Raw genomic sequence first — 23,089 nt, 5'->3', positions numbered from 1 at the left:
CCAGACTGTTGAAAGAGGTGGCTGTAGAGATAGTAGATGCATTGGTGGCCATCTTTCAAAATTCTATAGATTCTGGAATGGTTCCTGCAGATTGGAAGGTGACACATGTAACCCTACTATTTAAGAAAGGAGGGAGAGAGAAAACGGGGAACTACAGACCTGTTAGTTGTAGACAAAATGCTAGAGTCTATAATAAAGGATTCTTAGAAAATAATGGTAGGATAGGGCAGAGCCAAGGTGGATTTATGAAAGGGAAATCCTGTTTGACAAACCTGTTGGAGTTTTTTGAGGATGTAACTAGCAGAACGGGGAACTGGTGATGTGGTTAATTTAGATTTTCACAAAACTTTTGATTAGGCCCCACACAAGAGGTTAATAAACAAAATTAGAGCACATGGGATTGGGGGAGTATACTAGCATGGATTGAGAACTGGTTAACAGACAAAAACCAGAGTAGGAATGAAAGGGTCATTTTCAGGTTGGCAGTCTGTGACTAGTGGGGTATCGCAAGGACTGGGCCCCAGCTATTCACAATCTACACTGGTTAGGCCACAGTTGGAGTATTGCGTACCGTTCTGATCACCACATTACAGAAAGGACATAATTGCTCTGGAGAGAGTATAGAGGAGATTTACAAGAATGTTGCCAGGGCTCAAAAGGTTGAAGCTATTAGGAAAGATTGGATAGGCTAGGGTTGTTTTCCTTAGAACAGAGGAGGCTGAGGGGTGACTTCTCGAGGAATACAAAATTATGAGGGGCCTAGATAGAGTAGACAGGAAGGACCTGTTTCCCCTAGTGGAGAGGTCAGTTACCAGGGGGCACAGACTTAAGGTGGTTGGTAGAAGGATTAGAGGGGACATGAGGAAAAACTTTTTTGCCCAGCGGGTAGTGGGTGTCTGGAATTCATTGCCAGGAACGGTGGTGGAGGCAGAAACCCCCAATTCTTTTAAAATGTACCTGGACATGCACCTGAAGTGCTGTAGCCGGCAAGCCTGTGGACCAGGTGCTGGAAGGTGTGATTAGATTGGGTGGCTAGTTTTTTCAGCCGGTGCGGACATGACTGGCTGAATGATCACTTCCTGTGCTGTAATTTTTCTGTGGTCCTATGGTTCTATCTGTGATTTGGATGTGATGGTTAAAAGTAATATTTCCAAGTTTGCAGATGACATAAAACTAGGTCTAAGTGTGAGTTTTGAGGAGGATGCAAAGATGTTTCAAGGGTATTTGGAGAGGCTAAGTGAGTGGGCAAAAATTTGGCCGATGGAATACAATGTGGAGAAATGTGAGGTTATCCACTTTGGTAGGAAAAACAGTAATACAGAGTATTTCTTAAATGATGAGAGGCTGGAAAATGTTGAACTTCAAAGGGTATTGGGTGTCCTTGTCCATGAGTCACTGAAAACTAACATGCAGGTACATCAAGCAATTAAGAAGGCAAATGGTATGTTGCCCTTTATTACAAGGAGATTTGAGTATACGAGTAAAGATGTCCTACTGCAATTATATAGAGCCTTGGTGAGACTGCACCTGGAGTATTGTGTGCAGTTTGGGTCTCCTTACCTAAAGAAAGATATACTTGCCATTGAGGGAGTGCAACAAAGGTTCAAACTAATTCCTGGTATGGAGGGATTGTCTTATGAAGAAAGATTAAATAGACGGGGCCTTCATTCTCTGGAGTTTAGAAGAATGAGAGGTGATCTCATTCAAATATACAAAATTCTTACAGGGCTCGACTGGGTAGATGCAGGAAGGATGTTTTCCTTGGCTGGGGAGTGCAGAACCAGGAACATAGTCTCAGAATATGATGCAGGCTATTTAGGACCGAGATGAGGAGGCATTTCTTCACTCAGAGCACAGGAATCTTTGGAATTCTCTGCCCCAGAGGGCAGTGGAGACTCCGTCGTTAAGTATGTTCAAGACTGAGATCGATAGATTTCGACATATTAAAAACATCAAGGGATAAGGGGGTAGTGTTGAAATAGAAGAACAACCCTGATCTCATTGAACGATTGAATGATAGAGTGGGCTGAAAGGGCTGAATGCCCTACTGCTGCTCCTATTTTGTATGTTCTTATGGGAGACCTGAGTTCCATATGAGTTTATCCATTGAGCAGTAAATCCTCATTTGACATTGAATGTCAAGCACACACCCAGGAAAATAAAAGCATGCAAGTAAAGGAGTGGGGTATGTAATTAAGGTAGGTGGTGAGTGGGAAAAAAAGCAAAAACGAAAGCTTTGCATGTGTCCTGTTATTTCACTTATTGAAGAACCATCAGCACTTCTTGATCTTGTTTAATAGGTCTTAGAGTTCAAGGCATGGATCTACAGATTATAATACAATGTCATTGGAATATATGAAACACACGGTCTATATATATTGTAATCCGACATTCAAATAATAGGAAAGGGTTAATGGTGTTCCCACTTGTGGAAAAATGGGCAACTCCAAACAAACTGGAATAAAACAATACTCCAGTGGGAGCAATAAACAGATGTACCATAATTTTTATGGCCACTTAATCTCACTGCAGAATTAAGCCCATTCTCAAAGGTGTAATTTGGAATAACTGCATAGCTTTAAGATTTGGGGAACTTTGCTGTTTTGCAGGATCTACATATCGTTATATACTGCAAGTCTGTCCAAATAGACTGAACAGGAGAATCACTAAGAGGTGAGAGTTGGACATTAATTCTTCGTAGACTGCAGTATTTTTTTCCTTCCCGCTTCCATTCCCTGCCATTGATTTTATCCTGCACTGCTTTCCATTCCTTGGCTGTTTTGACATAGGAAGCCTTTGTCAAGAGCATTATAAAAACCAATTGCAGGAACTGGTTCAAATGTGACAATCATTTCCCTCTGCCCATGGTCAATAGCCTGCTGACACTCCCTATCAAGGCGTCAAGGCTCGGGTATGGGGAATGACATAACCACTCGGATAAGATACATAATCAAGTTGCCCAGAGCAACATGGCACAGATGAGGGTCCACACAGGAGTAAAGGGGAAGGGATTAATTTTAAGAAGCTCCAAAGACTGAGCTGCTTCTGAACTAGACAGATATTTTACTGAAGTGAGCAGTAGTGATCAGATGGTGAGAATTATGAGGCTGAAAATCTTTCATTAAGATCCCAGATGTTACTTTTTATTTTTCTATTTCAAGTTTTATCTTCTTTGGGAGCCTCTTAGCAGATGAAAATGAAATAAGGCTTCAGTGATGTCATTGGACTCTCTGTCTTGTTTTATTATTTAATTAAAATCAAATGAATAAGCTGCAGTGTTTAGTATCTCACACCCTTGAGTTTCCGTCTACAAAAATCTCTTTTTTGGGTGGGGGAAGGAAGGGAGGAAATAGTTTGATTTGTATGGAAGCTGACCAAACACACAGGCTAGTGTAAGGAAGAGGAAGCCCACCAAGGGGATCCCTTGGTCTGCGTCATCAGTATGCAGCTGCTACACTGTTTGACGTGATAATGTGGAAACTAACTTGACTCTGTAGAGGAACCCTTAATAACACAAATCCTTTAACAGGTGTAAACAGTTCAGAAGTAAAGTACTGTGGATGCTGAAATCTGAAATAACAAAAAACACTGGAAATGCTCATTCTGGTGAAACATTAGCTTTGTTTCTCTCTCACTGATGCTGCCTGACCTGCTGCGTATTTTCACAATTTTCTGTTTTCTTTAACATCTAGGTAATTTAGCATTTACAATACTTAACCCCTTTTTATTACATTATTGGCTTTTAAAATATATATATACTCCCCAGTTGAGGTCAGTTTTCAGTCTTGTCTGTGTTGCCCAGCAGAAATCTGAGTACAGGCAGTCATTCTCCCCAAGAAAGGAAAATGTAGCACCTGTTTACTAAGCAGCATTGGCCTTTTAGCTTTGGAGTGGTGTGTAATGTTTGAGAAGCCTAAAGAACGGAGAAGTAAAAAATATTAAATAGTTTGAAAGGTTTTTGTCACTTGCTGACTTGAGTGGGTGTGCAGAGCATTTGCTCCCAGGCCTTAACCTGCATTACATTAGGAAGTGCGCAAGGGTACTTGATTGTGCCTTTGGGTAAAGTGCTTTATCTCTTTCACAATGTACCAGGTTTGGAAGAAGGGAAGGAGAAAGGTCATAAGCATAACTTGGCATTTGCCAGTAACTGGATTGGCATCTGACACCGGGTCTGCCAACGAACAAGCAGTAGCATACTGTAAGCACACACATATTAAAGTGCTGAGATCTGAGGAACTGTGTGTTATCGCATCAGTTGACTAACTAAAGTCTTGCAGTTATTTTGTTTTTCAGTCTCAAATAGTGTAATTTCTACGCTTTGTAAACTCTCCCTCTGGTAACCACAAAGCAGCATTCAATGCTTCATTAAAATTGTGTGTTATTCTTCCTGACTATGTGCACCTGAGAGGTTTGGAAATTTAATGACTCATCTGAAAAGTTCCCTTGTTACTAAAGCCAAAGGTTAAAGGCAGCAGGTTACTCTGATGGGACCTGAGTTGCATCCAGTGGGAATCTGGTAATGACATCCAGACTAACGGGTTAAGACTGATAAATGGGCATCCAAGCAAATACTAAAGTGATAAAATCTATAATTTGATTGGTACTTCACATATCCAAAAGCTGTTGCTAGGGAGACGGGAGCTAAGAAGAGATGTGAGTAGAATTGATCAAACACTGCAGTCTGTGGAACAATAAGTTGCTCATTTCATTTAGTGGATTTCTGTTTGCACAGGACAGTACCCTGTATCTGTACAAAAGAGCTTTTCTTAAATCTTTTCAGTCTGCTTTTTTGTTTTGATCAAGTTATTTTTCCATCATTCTACATTAAATAGGTGATGAAACCACTCAAGGCTCTTATTTTTTAAAAAAGTGTATTCAATCTGGCCTTAAGTACTGTCTGCCCCCAGCCCAGGTCGGGGACATTGGAAGTTGGCTAAATAAAGAGGAGTTCAATCAAAATGTCACCTTGCTTGATGGCATTTTGCTGTTTCTTGTATTAATTTCAGTGTAGATTTTGTCAAGTATAGCCTCTTACTTATGACAGTATTGTTACAACCGAGGCAGGAGGAGTTCACTGTTTGTTCTATTTCCACTTCTCCACAGGTCACAACATATATTTAAATTTGCTCACTTGCCGATAGTCAATCATGCCACCTGTTTTTCCCAGACTAAAACACACCAACTAGGTTTTTTTAATAAACAACAAAAATTTCAGTTTATTATAAAACAAGTCTTAACTAGTAATGAAGTGAAGCATAAACACGGGTTGAAATATTCAAGTTCCCTTTTTACTTTAGCCCCTCACACTCTTGCGTACACATCCTCCGGTTAACTGGAAAAATAAAGAGATTAGCGTTTGAGCTCTATTACAAAAAAAAAACAGACAAAAAACACTTGGGTTAAATACTTGCTAATTCTTGAAGAAGAAAGAGAAAATATGAAAAGATGTCCTTTGTTTTGGTTTGGTGTCCCAAATGCGTATAGACGACTGTTACTGGGATCTACCTAGAACAGTTCTTTTCGGGCAACGTTGAAGATCAGTTTCGGTAGGCTTCCAGGAAATGCAGCAACAGAGGTTTCAGACACAGGCCTTGCAGGAGAAATGCGGTAACAGTTTAGTCTGCTTCTTACACTTGCTTCTCGAGAAATGGAAAACTGGCAGTTTTTTTTCAAAGAGCTGGAACAGACTGAGTTGAGGTGGTTTGTTCTTCTTGGCAAGGTGACTCTTTTACTCATTTTCAAACCACTGTTCATTCCCCAACTGCCTTTTGTAACAATTCAAAGTGAAACCAAAAACATTCCTGAAGTCAAGCCTCTTACCTTTATAAATCTTGACCTGTCGCATCGCAGTAAACATTTTCCCATGTCAGAAACAACCCCAGCTGGGTAATTATTTGAAAACGGGTGTCTTTCAGCAACTGCTTTCAAAACCAGACTTCTCGGTGACCCTTGTTGAAAAAAAAACCCATCCATGGAGTCTGTTCAGTTTTCCCAAAATAAACCAAAGTCCATCTCTAATTTTTTTTTTATTATTCATTCATGTGACGCGGGCGTTGCTGGCTAGGCCAGCATTTATTGCCTATCCCTAATTGCCCTTGAGAAGGTGGTGGTGAGCTGCATTCCTGTAGTCCATGTGGCGCAGGTACACTCCCAGTGCTGTTAGGAAGGGAGTTCCAGGATTTTGACCCAGCAACAGTGAAGGAACGGCGATATAGCTCCAGGTCAGGATGGTGTGTGGCTTGGAGTGGAACTTGCAGGTGGTGGTGTTCCCATGCATTTGCTGTCCTTGTCCTTCTAGGTAGTTGAGGGTTTGGAAGATGATATCAAAGGTGCGTTGCTGCAGTGCATTTTGTGGATGGTACACCCTGCTGCCACTGTGTGTCAGTGGTGGAGGGAGTGAGTGGTACCCATCCATAATCAATCAAACGGGTTGCTTTCTCCTGGATGATGTCGAGCTTCTTGAGTGTTACCCATCCAGGTAAGTGGAAAGTATTCTATCACTCTCCTGACTTGTGCCTTGTAGATGGTGGACAGGCTTTAGGGAGTCAGGAGGTGAACTACTCACCACAGGATTCCCATCCTCTGACCTGCTCTTGCAGCTATGGTATTTATATGACTACTCCAGTTCAGTTCCTGGTCAATGGTAACCCCCAGGATGTTGACAGTGGGGGATTCAGCGATGGTAATGCCATTGAATGCCATGGGGAAATGGTTAGATTCTCTCTTGTTGGAGATGGTCATTGCCTGGCACCTGTGTGGTACGAATGTTACTTGCCACTTATCAGCCCAAGCCTGGATATTGTCCAGGCCTTGCTGCATTTCTACACAGACTGTTTCAGTATCTGAGGAGTCACGAATGGTGCTGAACATTGTGCAACTATCAGCGAACATACCCTCTTCTGTCCTTATGATTGAAGGAAGGTTATTGATGAAGCAGCTGAACTTGGTTGGGCCTAGGACACTACCCTGAGGAATACTTGCAGTGATGTCCTGAAGCTGAGCTGATTGACCTCCAACAACCACAACCATCTTCCTTTGTGCTAGGTACGACTCCAACCAGCGGAGAGTTCCCCCCACCACGCCGAGTCCTATTGACTCCAGTTTTGCAAGGGCTCCTTGATGTCATACTCAGTCAAATGCTGCCTTGATGTCAAGGGCAGTCACTCTCACCTCACCTCTTAATTCAAACATGGACAGAAGAGTTGAACTCAAGACCTATAAAGAGGCCAGGAGCTCAGTGGCCCCTGACATAACCTAAACTGAGCGTCAGTGAACAGGTTATTGATCAGCAATTGCCGCTTGATAGCACTGTCGACGACACCTTTCATCACTTTACTGATGAGCAAGAGTAGACTGATAGGGCAGTAATTGGCCGGGTTGGACTCGTCCTGCTTTTTGTGTACAAGACATACCTAGGCAATTTTCCACAGTGCCGGGTAGATGCCAGTGCTGTAACTGTATTGAAACAGCTTGGCTAGGGGCGCGGCAAGTTCTGGACAGGTCTTCAGTACTATTGCCGGAATGTTGTCAGGACCCGTAGCCTTTGCAGTATCCAGTGCCTTCAGTCGTTTCTTGATATCACACGGAGTGAATCGTATTGGCTGAAGACTGGCATCTGTGATTCTGGGGACTTGAGAAGGCCGAGTTGGATCATCCACTCGGCACTTCTGGCTGTAGATAGTTGTAAATGTTTCAGCCTTACCTTTTGCACTGATGTGCTGGGCTCCGCCATCATTGAGGATGGGGATATTTGTGGAGCCACCTCCTCCAGTTAGTTGTCTAATTGTCCACCACCATTCACTACTGGATGTGTCAGGACTGCAGAGCTTTGAACTGATCTATTGGTTATGGGATCACTTAGCTCTGTCTATCGCATGCTGCGTATGCTGTTTGGCACGCAAGTAATCCTGGGTTGTAGCTTCACCAGGTTGACACTTCATTTTGAGGTATGCCTGGTGCTGCTCCTGCTAAGCCCTCCTGCACTTTTCATTGAACTAGAGTTGGTCCCCTGGCTTGATGGTAATGGGAGAGTGGGGGATATGCCAGGCCATGAAGTTACAGATTGTGATTGAATACAATTCTGCTGCTGCTGATGACCCACAGCGCCTCTTGGATGCCCAGTTTTGCATTGCTAGATCTGTTCGGAGTCTGTCCCATTTAGCACGATGGTAGTGCCACACAACACGATAGAGGGTATCCTCAATATGAAGATGAGACTTTGTCTCCATAAGGACTGCGCAGTGGTCACTCCTACCAATACTGTCATGGACAGATGCATCTGCGGCAGGTACATTGGTGAGGACGAGGTCAAGTATATTTTTCTCTCTTCTTGGTTCCCTCACTACCTGCCGCAGACCCAGTCTAGCAGCTATGTCCTTTAGGACTCGGCCAGCTCGGTCAGTAGTGGTGCTACCGAACCACTCTTGGTGATGGACATTGAAGTCCCCAACCCAGAGTACGTTCTGCCCCCTTGCCACCCTCAATGATTCTTCCAAGTGGTGTTCAACATGGAGGAGTACTGATTCATATTGGTGGGGAGGGGGTTGGGGGGGAGGCGGCGGTGGGTGGTAATCAGCAGGAAGTTTCCTTGCCCATGTTTGATCTGATGCCATGAGACTTCATGGGGTCTGGAGTCGATGTTGAGGACTCCCAGGACAACTCCATCCTGACTGTATACCACTGTACCACCACCTCTGCTGGGTCTATCCTGCCAGGGGGACAGGATATACCCGGGGATGGTGATGGCGGTGTCTGGGACATTGTAAAGTATGATTCAGTGAGTATGACTATGTCAGGCTGTTGCTTGACTGGTCTGTGGGACAGCTGTCCCAACTTTGGCACAAGCCCCCCAATGTTAGTAAAGAGGACTTTGCAAGGTCGACAGGGCTGGGTTTGCCATGGTTGTTTCTGGTGCCTAGGTCGATGCCGAGTGGTCCGCCCGGTTTCATTCATTATTGATGTCGTAGTTCTCAAAAAAAACTTTAAAATATAGAAGCACTCGTAACAATATTTTGACTTAGTACTGAACTGCAGCCCTCAAAAGGTTACTCTATTCTTACACCTATTTTCAGCTCTTTCCAGAAGGTGTTGCCTCTTTGATGGGACATGATTCACAGGTACTGGGCACACTTGTTCCTCACCCAAGTGCTTAGTTTCACATGTGATTCCTGACCAGGAATGTTGAAAGGCTAAATGACTGTAGGGGCAGGAATCAGCTGAGTTACACCCATCCATAACGCCTTCTAGCAGGGCTGACTAGATGGTGATCAAGGAAAGAGACTCCTTTTTTCTCTAACCTCACTAACATGTACTGAGGCCACTGATAGTGTCCCAGCTGCTGCCTGTCTTAAAGAAGATAGTACTTTCTTTATCTGTATGACTCAGCTTCACACTAGATAAACTCCTCAGGGCTCAGGAGAGAAGCTTAAGTTGGCTTGGTAATAACAACATATATTTATATTGCCCCTTAACATAGCAAAATGTTTCGAGATGCTTCACAGCAGGGGGTGACTCTGCATATTTCAAAGCTACAGTTTTCTGCTCAATAGTTTTGTAAGTAATGGGTCCAGTGGCTCTATAGCTGTTGGATCTTGCTTCTGTTTACAGAATATGGGAGTTTCAGACCCACTGATGGGTGGAGGAAGATGATGAATAAAGAATGTAGGAGCACACACTCTTTCTTCCTGTCAATTGATATTGCAGTGTGTTGGTTGGCACAATGAACCAGAGTTCCCTTTTCTCTCTTCCCCTCCTACATTTCTTGTGGATGGAGAGCTCTTGAGTTTTGATAATTGTTACTGTTTTTGCAGAGGTGCACTATTTTATGATCCTGAACAATTTAACAGAGCTCTCTTGCAGGATGGCGTAGAGAAAATGGGAGGTATTAGGAGAGAAAGTTATAGGGGTGTGATTTTCATTCTTCTCCTCAGGTGGGAACGGGATAGTAGCTCTCTAGAAAATGGTGCGACTGATCTTGGCACCCTATTCCCACTGCAGATTCGCCCACAGCCATTTTTGTTGGGAACTTTACATGGATGGCCAAAGTCCCTGCCTGTTTTAAGTTAGTTTTAATATAAAAATTGAGGTCCCATGCTGGTTGTAGGTGTCCGATAAAATTTTGAGGTACCAATATGCGAAGTGTGTGTGATGGCTAAGAGTGAAACTGAATGAGTGTAGTTCCATTGAGTTGGACTGGTGGAAGAAAAGGAACAGAGAAAGATGGTGTAGTTGTCTGTCAAAATAGGAGGAGGAAAGATAATACACCAAGGTTGCAGTCAAAGTATGTGAACTGTGACCTTAGGGCTGTTTCAGTGCTGTGGCCTGGGTGAAAGCCTGAGTGGTTATCCAAACATGGAGTTGTGGGAAAGATGTTCATGGATTTGGGAGGTGACAACACATTCCAAGACTTTCAAGAGGAAGCAGAGGTTGAAGATGTAGCAGTAGTTTGCAAGAATAGATGTTTTGAGGTTCTTTTTGAGGAGGGGGGCGATGATGGCAGTTTTGAAAGGGAGGGGAACATACCTGAAGATAGACAACCATTTACATTGTCAACTGCCATGGGGGTCAAGAAGGGAAGTTGGGTAGTTAGCAGTTGAGTGGGAATGGGGTCAAGCTTGCAGATGGTGTGCTTTGGTTAAGGAGGCAAGATGTTAGAGAATGATGTGGAGCCACAATTGGTGTGGATGGAGCTTTGGATCAATGGGGAAGATGAGGAAACAGTAAAGGGCATATGACCAGATGGTCTCATTTTGATTACAGAGAAGACCATGAGCACTTTTTGTTGATGAGGGTAGAGGATGCAGAGGAGAGAACTTTAAGGAAATACTTGGCAGTGAAGAAAATAAGTGAAAGGTTATCTACTTTCCACAAGATCCTGAAGTAATGGGAGATCAGAGGCCTGAGCAATTCATGTGGGCAAGCCAGATCTTGAGATGGGTGACTAAAGTGGTTTGTGCCAGATAGACTCAAGTTGGTCCTCAGATTTGAGGGAGTCTTATCATGGGAAATTGACTGGGATTGGAGAAAGAGATTTTGCTGGGGTAAGGGCATCAAAAAAAGGAGAGTGAGGAAGTGGTTGAGTAGATAGATGGCTGTAGAAGTTTCATGACTTTCCATTTGAGAGTTTGAAAGTGCAGTTGTAAATGACTTGGGGTCAGTTTTTTCAGAAGTGGATGCAGAAGAAAGTGGAGAAGCATCGGGGGTGGGAATGTGGGTGGTTTCTGCTCAGGCTGTCAGATAATTAATCCCACCTGAGAGATTTGAGCGGAGGACGGATGGGCAGGTAAACTGGTTCCAGGTCTCTGCTGCTTTCAGTTGGCTGTATCAGATGTATTATCATTGTTCAGGGACGGCTTGTCTTTTTGTATTCACCCCCTTTGGCTGAGCAGCTGGCCTCCACATTTCTCCCCCTACCCCACCCCACCCTCTTTTTGTCTAACCTTTCTACCAACTCTTCTCAAAGCACCAATTCAGACTTTTGTCTGATTTGGCAGGTGCAGGAAACCCTGGTTATCATTGCCACATGGCCATTCTTCTGTTTTGAATCTGAATAATGAATATCAACATGCTATTTTACCTTGGGGACCATTGCTGTTAAGCCCACTCCTTTCCTCAAACGATGTCTATACATGCACTTTTTCAGCAAGGGTCCCTAGATAAATATAGGATTTTGTGCTTCTCTTGAGACCCTCCAGATCCAGTTAGCTCAGTATCACACAAAGCATTGTACGACCTGGCTCAGGTTGATATTGGCAGCTCTATGACATGGGAGGAGGAGTGGTGGTGGTGGGCGTGGAACATGTGGCTTCTATTCTTTGGCACCTTTGTGCAAGATGTGGGGAAAAATTGCATGAATCTGAAATGTGAACTGGAAGTCACAATCTGTCCCAATGCATTGAACGTACAGTTTTACTGGGATTGCAGAAACGTGTTCTGGATAAGCATAAATGGTGATACTGTACTATCTCTAATTGTCTTCCTTTTGGGCTGCTATTATCTATCCTGATTTTCTTCCTGCCTCATCAACCATTCAACTTATAATAATTTTTCCTTATTCATGGTCACAAGGGCAGATACAGATGTTTGAGAGTATTCAGCCTATCTAATTCTTTCCATAGAAACAATTCACCCCCCCCCCAAAAAAAAAGTCCAAGTCTTTTGAGCGTCTGCAGAATTTTATCCTTCATTGCTTTACACTGAAGACCATTCCAGCTATTACTCACAGTTGAAGAAATGCTGCTTCTATTTCTATAAGGCTCCTCTCATTCTCCCCTTTTAAAGTCTGAAACATCTCCCAAGTTTTTTAAAATTCTCCCTTCAGTTCATTCCATTGACCTTGGATCACCTTCCAGGACCTTCTCTGCATCACTTCCAGAATTCGGATGTTAACCTTGTGCTCCAGAGATCACAACTAAACTGTGTATGAAGTACAGCCTGACCAGAGCATTTTACAGCTTCAGTATGACGACCTTACACTTAAGACCTCTCCTGATTTATAGCTCTGCATTATGTTTGCTTTAAATGCTGCTCTGCAATAACTAGACATGGTCGATGTTGAGTCTACTATCATTCACAGGTTTCTCTGAATTTACCTTAGCTAGTTCAATGCCATTCGTTAAGTATGTAATATTCCCCTTTTTCACTTCCAATATACAAGACCTTGCACATTTGCAAATATTGTCTAGGACCTTCTTTAATTCATTGTGCTTTGTTGGATTCTACTATACCTTAAAATACTACTATACCTTCCCATTTTAATATTATCTGTGAATTTGACCACTTTGCATTTAGTTTCTGAATTCTGGTTATTAATGTAGATCAGAAACAGTCCATAGGGCACGTCATTCACTACATTTTCCATCCTGACATCGCTATTTTAACTGGTACCCGCTGTTCCCCACTTTAATTATTTTGTATCCATTTCCAAGTTTTATCAAGGATAGCCACCAACTTGAACTTGTGTAGCTGACTTTCATGTGGAACATTTTCTAAGGCTTTCTGGAAACCTGCATATACTGCATTACGAGGGTTTCCAATTTCCATTTGTACTCTCATTTCCTCAAAAAAAAGTAAAGGAGATTGGTCAGCTATTGACAGTTCACAGCTGCACTGTCAAGAGCTGCTGTCTGTTAAATGAGACATTAAAGAGCCACCAAAAAGTTGATAAAAAGGAAAAAAAAAGTACAAGAGTAAACTAGCTAAGAATATTAAAACAGATTCTAAAAGCTTTGAAAGCATATGAAAAGGAAGAAAGTAACTTTCTTTAAAGCAAAAGTTGGTCCCTTAGAAGGAGAGACAGGAGAAATTATTATCGTGAATGAGGAAATGGCAGAGACATTGAACAATATTTTGTGTCTGTCTTCACAATAGAAGACACAAATTGCATGCAAGAAATGGAGGGTAACCTGGAGGCTAAAAAGAGTGAGGAAATTAAGGTAATTAATATCAGTGGAGAAGTATTGCAGAAACTTAATGGAATAAAATCTGACAAATCCCTAGGACTTGATGGTCTACATCCTAGTGTTCTAAAAGAGATAGTGGATGCACTGGCTATGATTTTCAAAAATTCCCTGATTCTGGAACGGTCCTAGCAGATTGGAAATTAGCAAATGTAACGCTGCTGTTCAAGAAAGGTGGGAGAGAGAAAACAGGAAACTACAGGTCAGTTAGCCTGATATCAGTTGTTGGGAAAGTGGTGGAATCTATTATTAAGAAAGTCTTAGCAATTCAGTTAAAAAATCATAGTAAGATCAGACAAAGTCAACATAGTTTTATGAAAGGAAAATCATGTTTGACAAATTTATTAGCTTTTTGAGGCATAACTAGTAGGGTAGATAAAGGGAAACCAGTAGATGTAGTATGCCTGGATTTCCAAAAGGCATTTGATAGGTTGTCACACAAAAGGTTAATAGGCAAGATAAGGGCTCATGGAGTTGGGGTTATATATTAGCATGGATAGAGGATTGGTTTATGGACAGGAAGTATAGAGTAGGCATGAATAGGGCATTTTCAAGCAGGCAGGCTGTGAATAGTGGAGTGCTGCAAGGATCAGTGTTGAGGCCTCAGCTATTTACATTCTATATTAATGACTTAAATGAAGAGACAGTAATGTATCAAAGTTTGCTGATGATACAAAGGTAGGTGGAATTGCAAGCTGTGAGGAGGACACAAAGAGCTGCCAAGAGATAGGGATATAGGTTAAATGAGTGGGCAACAAGTTGTCACATGGAGTATAATGTGGGGAAGTGTATGCTCATAAGAATAGAAGAGCAGAATATTTTCTAAAATGTGTGAAACCTGCAAATGTTGATGTTCAGAGAGACTTGGATGTACTCGTACAAGGAACACCGGAAGTTAGCATGCAGGTACAGCAGGCAATTAGAAAGGCAAATGGCTTGTTGGCCTTTATTGCAAGGGGATTGGAGTACAAGAATAAAGCCAATTGTACAGGGCTTTTGTGCAACCACACCTGGAATACTGTGTGGAGTTTTGGTCTCCATATTTAAAGAAAGATCTACATGCCTTGGAGGCAGTAGAGTGAAGAATCGCTAAATTCGTCTCTGGGATGAGAAGGTGTCCTATGATGGGCTGAGTAAATTGGATCTATATTCTGTGAAGTTTAGAAGAATGAGAAATGATCTCACTGAAACTTACAAGATTCTAAAGGGACTTGACAGGGTAGACATTGAGAGGTTGTTTCTGCTGGCTGGGAATCTAAATCATGGGGGCACAATCTCAAGAAAAGGTGACAATCATTTAGGACTGAGATGAGGAGAAATTTCTTCACTCAAAGGGTTGTGAATCTTTGGAATTCTCTACCCCAGAGGGCAGTGGATGCTCCATCATTGAATATATTTAAGGCTGAGATAGGCAGATTTTTGGTCTCTCAGGGAATCAAGGGATATGGGGAGCAGGCGGGAAAGTGGCATTGAAGCCCAAATCAGCCATGATCGTATTGAATGGCAAAGCAGGCTTGACAGGCGGTATGGTCTACTCCTACTCCAATTCTTATGTTCTAACAAAGGATCCATCAGTCTGTTTAAAAAAAAATGTGTATCTATGTGTATACTTTTTACTGAGTCTGACTTTGTCCTTGCTGTATCAGAAGCATTCAATGGACAACATCTTCAGTGTCGTAGCACAAGTAACCTATTTTAGAATAGATTATTTATATTTCTGAAATATTACTCTTTGTCGAGTACTCCAGCAACTAGCTCTTTTGTGGGGGTAAGATGACTCTTTGGTTGAATTTTTTTTGGTCTCTGCACCATCCATGGCGAGCAGCTGGGGAGGCTAGTTGCAGCTAGGTCACTGGCATTGTTGCTGATTACCTACTATGGAGCATGATGACTCATTCCCGCAGCAGTGAGCTTTAATTTAGTGAGTAGTTTTGTGAGAAGAACCTGCATTGCTTTTTTTTTGGTACAGTGTTGGTGTCCCCAGTGAATTGTGAGGTGCAAAAATAAAAGTGAAGCATTTGTCCTATGGAATTGGAGACATCCATTGCTTTTTAAAAAAGTATGAAAGACTCAAATGTTTATTTTCCTCGCATGCATTTTGTCTTCCATGCTCTTTGTGGCAAAGTAATTGCTGAGACGATATTGAATAACATTGCAACACCCAAGAACTTTGTCTTGTAGCTAAATTATAACGATCCCAACCTCTGGGATTGCAATGAATGGTGAAAAGAAATGTTTGGCACGTAATCTAAACCACGAAGCATGATGTTTGTTTAGGTATCAGGAGTATGGTCCACCAAGGCCTCATTTAAAATTCTCATCTTTGTGTTCAAATCCCTCCATGGCCTTGCTCTCTCTATCTCTTTCTCTAACCTCCTCCATCCCTACAACCCTCCGAGACTGCTGCATTCCGAGAGCTCTGGCCTCTTATGAATCCCCCGCTTCCTTTGTCTTACCATTAGCAGCCATGCCTTTGGTCATCTAAGCCCTAAGCTTTGGAATTCTCTCCCCAAATCTCTGCCTTTCCATCTCTCTGTCTTCCAGATGCAGTTTTAAACCTACCTCTTTGATCAAGTATTTGGTCCCCTGTTCTAATGGATCCACCTTTGGCTGGGTGTCACTTTTTGTCTGATTATGCTCCCCTGAAGTGTCTTAGGATATTTTACTACATAAAGGCACTTTTGAAATGCAAGTAGTTGTTGTAGGTACAACATTTGAGGCTCATTTCTGTACTTCATTGGCTGTAAAGTGCTTTGAAACGTTCTTGGTCGTGAAAAGCGCAATATAAATGCAAGTCTTTTGCTTTCTCATTAGTGTTCAGCCATCAGTGTAAAGAGAAAAGGATCAACTTGTTTTGGAGCTCTTTTCAGTGCAGGTTCCCATTTCAGATTGTAAATTTTAATGAACCATGATCTCTCAAAAATGATGGCATCTGTATTTATTTTGATTGTTTTAATAGATTTGAACAATAAAATTGGGTCATTGTCATCACTGTTCAGAAACATTTCGGAGGAAAAATTGGCATTGGCTTATTTCTTAAGACATGCCTGGAGTTCTTTTAAATTACTTTACAGCATCCTGCAGATTCTCTCAATAAAACTACCTTGTCCAATAAAGGAAGAGCAAAATGCTGCAGATGCTGGAACTCTGAGAACCGAAAGTGTCAGCAATACTTAGCAGCTCTGGTGGCATCTGTATAGAGAGAACAGAGTTAACTTTCAGATCTGCAACCCTTCATCAGACCCGCTGAGTATTTCCAGCACTTTCTGTTCTGTTATCCAATAAAAGGTTCCCTTTGTTCCATTGTTCCTGTTCACACAATGTCCTGATGAACTCAATACTGACAAAATGCTGAGGAAAATATTAAAGGAACTGTTAAGTTGTCCTAATCTACATTGTAAACTCTGTTCACAATGAACCCTAAATATCTGTGTTTGAAATGCAGTTCATGTATGAAGAACTTTTATTTGTTGGTTGTGAATGATGTTTATAGGCAGTCTTTACTGAGCAGTAGATACAAGGAGAGAAACTGGGTTACAGAAGTGATTTTGGGTCATCCATACTCTGCCTTCAGCTTTACAAAGTTGGACTGTCCTATAAGACACTGAAAAATCCCTTTGCTGCTTGAATCTTTGACCCAACATGTGTACTATATATGAAGGTGGATCAGTAGGAGTCACTGTGGTACCTGTTCCTGCTGAAGGGATTAATTAAACAAATTTTATTTAGTTCTTATTATCTGCTGCAGATGTAGCAAATTGACTTGCACAAACCATGACCTAGTTTGAACTGAGGAAATTCGAAGTGGGCTAGCTCTCTGCGGGCAGTTGATATTCATTTGATTCAATTTGCTTCAATTCACAGTTGGCTTTAAATGGCTGTTCGTTGGGACGAGTAAGCATGCAATGCCCCATATCATCAGCTCCGTTCTATGCCCTTTTATCTTTCAAAAAAAGTGAAGCAGCAACTGCTTTAAAAGTAACATCTGCCAATTTCCAGGGTTTTATTATTTTTCTAAAGATTAATTTTGTGTGCGTTACACAGTTGAAGTTATTGTGCAGTGATTCTTTTAGTTTAGTTTAGAGAAACAGCACTGAAACAGGCCCTTCGGCCCACCGAGTCTGTGCCGACCATCAACCACCCATTTATACTAATCCTATACTAATTCCATATTCCTACCACATCCCCACTTGTCCCTATATTTCCCTACCACCTACCTATACTAGGGGCAATTGCTAATGGCCAATTTATCTATCAACCTGCAAGTCTTTGGCATGTGGGAGGAAACCGGAGCACCCGGAGGAAACCCATGCAGACACAGGGAGAACTTGCAAACTCCGCACAGGCAGTACCCAGAATTGAACCCAGGTCGCTGGAGCTGTGAGGCTGCGGTGCTAACCACTGTGCCGCCCCACAGTGTGGCTGTGTTGATTGGAGTGGAAACTGTAAATATTAATCTCCCTCACAGTTATCGTATTGTTGCCAGATCAGAATTCCTAAAAACTATTGCCCTGTATAGATTGTCTGAAATGTTTGATATTAGTTTGGATTACTGTGTTTCATCCAATCTCAGCTAGTTCTTTTCCATTCACTAAAATAAAAACAAAATACTGCGGATGTCGGAAATCAAATAAAAACAAAGTGCTGGAAATACTCAGCAGGTCTGGCAGCACCTGCGGAGAGAGAAACAGTTAGCCTTTAGGTCACAGACCTGAAACATTAACTGTTTCTCTCTCCACAGATGCTGTCAGACCTACTGAATATTTCTAGCACTTTCTGTTTCCATTCACGTTTTATTTTGTTGGGTTAATCTTTCTCACCACCACTTCAGTGCCTTATTGAGGGCTGACTGCTCCCAAGCTACTGCTATGTGATGGTCAGTAACCTATGTGAACCATTCTTGCACCGAACAGTTTTTTGTTTCTGTACCTAATTGAAAATTCTTGATGTTGGAGCCTATTAAGTAGATATATGCTGACTATTTCACTAACTACATTGGAATATCACAGCTGAGTATAGACCTGTGCACAAATCTTCAACAGGTCTTGCTGAATGGCAATTGTGAAAAGGAACACGAGCTAACTTCTCTTCTCTGAAGTTAGTTATGATGCCAATTAGGGAACCAAAAGCAGACCCTCGATGTCCTACCAGTATATGCTTCAGAGACACTATACAGGAAGGACCTGGGGTCTGATCATTTTCTGGCCATCTATCCTGACATCAGTCTAGGCACCCACCTACTGGGGACATCCAACATTGAACCTGCTGAAGTATTCAGAATTGGGAAGGTGATCATAATCCATCTGGGCATCCACTTCAGTATGGCACCTCTTGGCAGTCCTGGAGGCATTCCTTTGAAAAGATATCCTAAATGGCCCATTGGCCTGTTTCTGTTCTGGCAAACCAAGGCTGAGGAAACTTATATTCTTGGAGTTCCTGCCCCCAACCCTAGCTATGCCCCTTCTAACACGTGGAACCTTTTTGTGGCAGACAGTGATCCTGCAGAAACTGTCAGAGAAGGCCCATATCTAATGTATCTGAATTAAGGCCCTTCTGTCACATTCCCGCTGCTCTTATGGTGGGATTGGGTTGGAAGGGTCATGGCGATTCGTGGCTACTGGACTTTAAACACTAGCTTATACATAAACGCCGCTATATGTAAATAGAGTTCCACTGCCCAGATTATCATTTGTTCTCTTGAAGCGGATCCTAACTTGAACTGACTTGAATTTGGATATAGAGAAAGTAGTTAGAGCTGCAAAAAGGAATACAAAAAACAAGTTGCGAGGGATATCAAGGACACCATTTTTACAAATGCATGTTAAAAGAAAAGGAATGGCTAAGAGTAATGACCAACGCAGGCGATCTTGTAATTGGAATTCAGGAAATTACAAACTTACTAAATAGCTACTTTGTACTGTTCTTCACAGTAGCGGATGAGGATAAAGTACCAGAGATACAAGGAAAACTAACACTAAATCAGAGCTAACTGGATTCAATAAAAGTTTTTAAGAAAAATGGCAACAGAGGAACTAATGAGATTAAACATTGACAAATCTCCAGGACCCGATGGTTTCCAACCCAGGGTATTAAAAGGTGAGGAAATTGTTGATGTGTCAATCACGATCTTCCAAAACACTTGATTAAAAGAATTGTTCCCTTGGATTGAGAAAGCTGCCAGTGTTACTCCATTACTTAAGAAGGGTAGGAGAAATAGACTAATAGGCCTAAAATTTCCTAGTTTAATGCCAATTGTAGGGAAGTTACTAGAATTTATTACAGACAAATATGAGCTGATGAGAGAGAGAGAGAGAGAGAGAGAGCTAGCATGTATTTCAAAAGTGTAAGTCATGTCTAATAAACTTAGTTACCTCCTCAAATAAATTCAGCTAATGTGGGGGGGTGGGGTGGGGGTGGGGTATGGAAATGGATGTTATTTATTTGGACTTCCTGAAGGTATTCAAAAACCTATGTAAGAGACTGTGAACAAAAATGAGAGAGTATGAAATTGGAGACTTCCAATTTGTTGGTCGGCACAGACTCGGTGGGCCGAAGGGCCTGTTTCAGTGCTGTGTCTATAAAGAAAAATTAAAAATACAAAGGGGTGGAAGTTATTTTGCAGCTCTACATAGCTGTGGATAGGCCCCATTTGGAGTACTATCTTCAGTTATGGAAACCACACCTCAGGATATATATTGGCCTTGGGGAATGTGCAACGCAGATTCACCAGAATAATACTGGGACTAAAAGGATTAAATTATGAGGTCAGATCGCATAGACTAGGTTCGCATTCCCTTGAATATAGAAGAGGATGATTTAAAGATTTGATATGGTAGATAGAAACTATTTCCTCTGGGAGAGTCCAGTACAAGAGGGCATAGCCTTAAAATCAGAGCTAGGCCATTCTGGGGGGATGCCAGAAGGCACCAGCTCACAAAAAGGGGAGTGAAAATATGGAATTCTCAGCACCAAAAAGCTGTTGAGGCTAAGTCATTTGAAAATTTAAAAACTAAGATTTATAGTTTTTGTTAGGCAAGGGTATTAAGGGTTACGGAATCAATGCCAGTAGATGGGGTTAAGCCACTGATCAACCTTGATTTGAGTTGAATGGTGGAACAGACTCAAGTGGTTGAATAACATACTCCTGTTCCTATTTTCTTGTGGTGATTCAGCAGTCACCTGCTAAAGGAGCTACTCGTTTTGATTTTTAAAATAGCAGCATAGTAATATAAGGAAGCTATACTCGGGTTGCGTTAACTAGCTGGGTTTGGAGATGGCTATGACCAATTTTAAACAGCCAGCTAGTGTAAGTAATGACTTTGGTTCAGTTCTAAAATTTATACAGTCTACTTTTAGTATTTGACAAGTGCTAAATCAAGTTTAATTACTTTGGTAATGAAATAGTGTTATAATGGTTAGAACAATGGTTTGCTACTAGTTCACAAGCATTTTTATTAGGTTTTCAGATGCATTTCTTGCCAATAGGTATCATTCCTTCATTCTTGGTCTAATGACCTTTAAAGGGGAAGGAAATGCAGCCTCACAAGCCTTGAAATAAATGTGCATAACTCAATTTCACTGTAAAGATTAAATGTATTTCATAAAATGCGAAAAGCAAAGCTTGAGTGCTTTCTATGTACAATACTCGAAACTAGATCGTTTCAAACATACGAATTAGGAGCAAGAATAGGCCACTCATCCCCTCTGACCCTGCCTCAGCTCATCTACTGTGGAAACCCTCATCCAAACTTTTGTTACTTCTGGACTTGATTATTCCAATGCTGACCTAGCCGGCCTTCCATCTTCCATCCTACATAAACTTGTGCTCATCCAAAACTTTGCTGCCGGTGTCCTAACTTGCACCAAGCTCCATTCACTTATAATCTATCGCCCTATGCTTGCTGACCCACATTGGCTCCCAGTCCAACATGCCTCAATATTAAAGTTCTCATCCTTAATTTCAAATCCTTCCATGACCTTGGTCCCTCCTTACCCCTGTAACCTCCTCCAGTCCTGCAAGCTTTCAACATCTCTGCATTCCCCCAATTCTGGCACTGTGAGCATCCCAGATTTTTAACTGCTCCATGATTGGATGCCGTGTTTTAAGTTGCCTTGACCCAAGCTCTGAAATTTCCTCCTTAAAGCTCTCTGCATCTCCCTCCTCCTTTAAGATGACCGTTAAAACATACTACTTTGACCAAACTTTCTTGATATTTCCTTATGGGGTTTAGTATCAATTTTTCATTGATAATGCTCTTGTTAAGTGCTTTGTGACATTTTGCTTTGTTAAAGGTGCCATATAAATTCAAGTTGTTATATGTTCACTAATAAAATTAAAGATATCAAACCCATTCCCTAGAATGAGTATGTGTGCATGCATGCACAATGTACCCTTGCTCACTGATTTTTATAGCTCTCCTTGTTGCTTGTCCTCCCCTTTCCCCACCAGGCACTGCACCTTCTAAACCAAATTTTATGCTTTGTTATAATTGGGGCATGTCTCCAGCTGGGTGAGGCTTCTGCCCACCTGGTTCTTGACCCAGCCGATTTTCCCAAACTTGGCGTGTGTTGGGGGAGTCCAGTTAAAATGGGGAAATGTTGTCTGTGGTGTCACACTACAGTGTGCCTGCAAAACTGAATTTTCTGTTACTAGTTTTAATGCAAGAAGACTGCACTAGTGTCTGATTTTCAGTTACCTACAGGAACCTCCACTCACTAGCCCAAAATTAGAAAGTCAGCAGGTTCAGGCACTGGATCACCATTAGTGATCCAGATTACCACACCATTGTACCACTACTGCCCTTGTCATATTTCACATAGATTATAGTACCTGTGCTTCAAATGTTTCAAACACTGGCTATTGGTTACAAAGCGGTATTAAAAGAGCCTAAGTGTTGGTCCACTACTGTTTTTTAGCTCCTGATTGTTTTATTTTATTCGTTCGTGGGATGTTGGCATCACTGGCTAGGCCAGCATTTATTGCCCATCCTTAATTGCCCTTGAGAAGGTGGTGGTGAGCTGCTAGAAAGCCAGCTGGTGAAGGATAGAACTGCAGCCAATCTTTATACTTTTATAAGCATTTATTTACAGAGTTGCACATTCCAAGCATCCACCTCCTAACCCAACAACCACAGTTTAAGTCAGTGTCTATTTATAGGGGCACAAGGGACTCTCCAGTTAATGCCACCACCTGCTTATAATTAAACACAATTAACATACAATTAACACTGATAACTCTCCTGCCTTTGTCTTTTTGTTTTTTTAAATCACTTCCCTTTGTGTGGAGAGCACAGACATTTGGACGTTTGCTGGGCTATAATTCTGATTTCAGCAGGTACCTCTGGCAGCTATTTCATGTGCACTTGGCAGCAGACTATTTCATCATAGAAGGCATCACAGCCACACCTATTCCTTTCCACAGCCGACATCCAGGTGAGCGTTTCCTTTGATTGAGTAGGAACCTTAACTCAGTTTTTCTCTCTTTCCTAGCCCACCACCCCTTCCTGGCCAGGGAGAGCCATAGCACCCTGACCACCATCCTGGCTGACATTAACTGCCGTGACACAGACCAGGTGTCAGTCCTGCGACTCTATTTGTGTGTATGACCCTTTACTCAGTGAGCCATTGAAAAG

At 41.9% G+C, this 23,089-nt stretch overlaps 1 protein-coding gene across 3 annotated transcripts in view; it reads left to right on the top strand.

The window, feature by feature from the left end:
- Nucleotides 1-23,089, top strand: part of ranbp10 (RAN binding protein 10) — a 168,569-nt gene that overhangs the window by 37,659 nt on the left and 107,821 nt on the right. The window contains exon 1 of one of the 3 annotated variants that reach the window (XM_068049534.1): nt 22,854-22,889. The exons of the other annotated variants lie outside the window; for them this stretch is intronic. The gene's annotated coding sequence lies outside the window, so the exon portion shown is untranslated. Of the gene's footprint in view, nt 1-22,853; nt 22,890-23,089 lie in introns of those variants that run through there. 3 annotated transcript variants of the gene reach the window in all.

The sequence above is a fragment of the Heterodontus francisci genome, chromosome 17 (assembly GCF_036365525.1).
Source record: "Heterodontus francisci isolate sHetFra1 chromosome 17, sHetFra1.hap1, whole genome shotgun sequence".
Classification (NCBI taxonomy): Eukaryota; Metazoa; Chordata; class Chondrichthyes; order Heterodontiformes; family Heterodontidae; genus Heterodontus; species Heterodontus francisci.
This window is presented reverse-complemented; position numbering and strand designations above follow the sequence as displayed.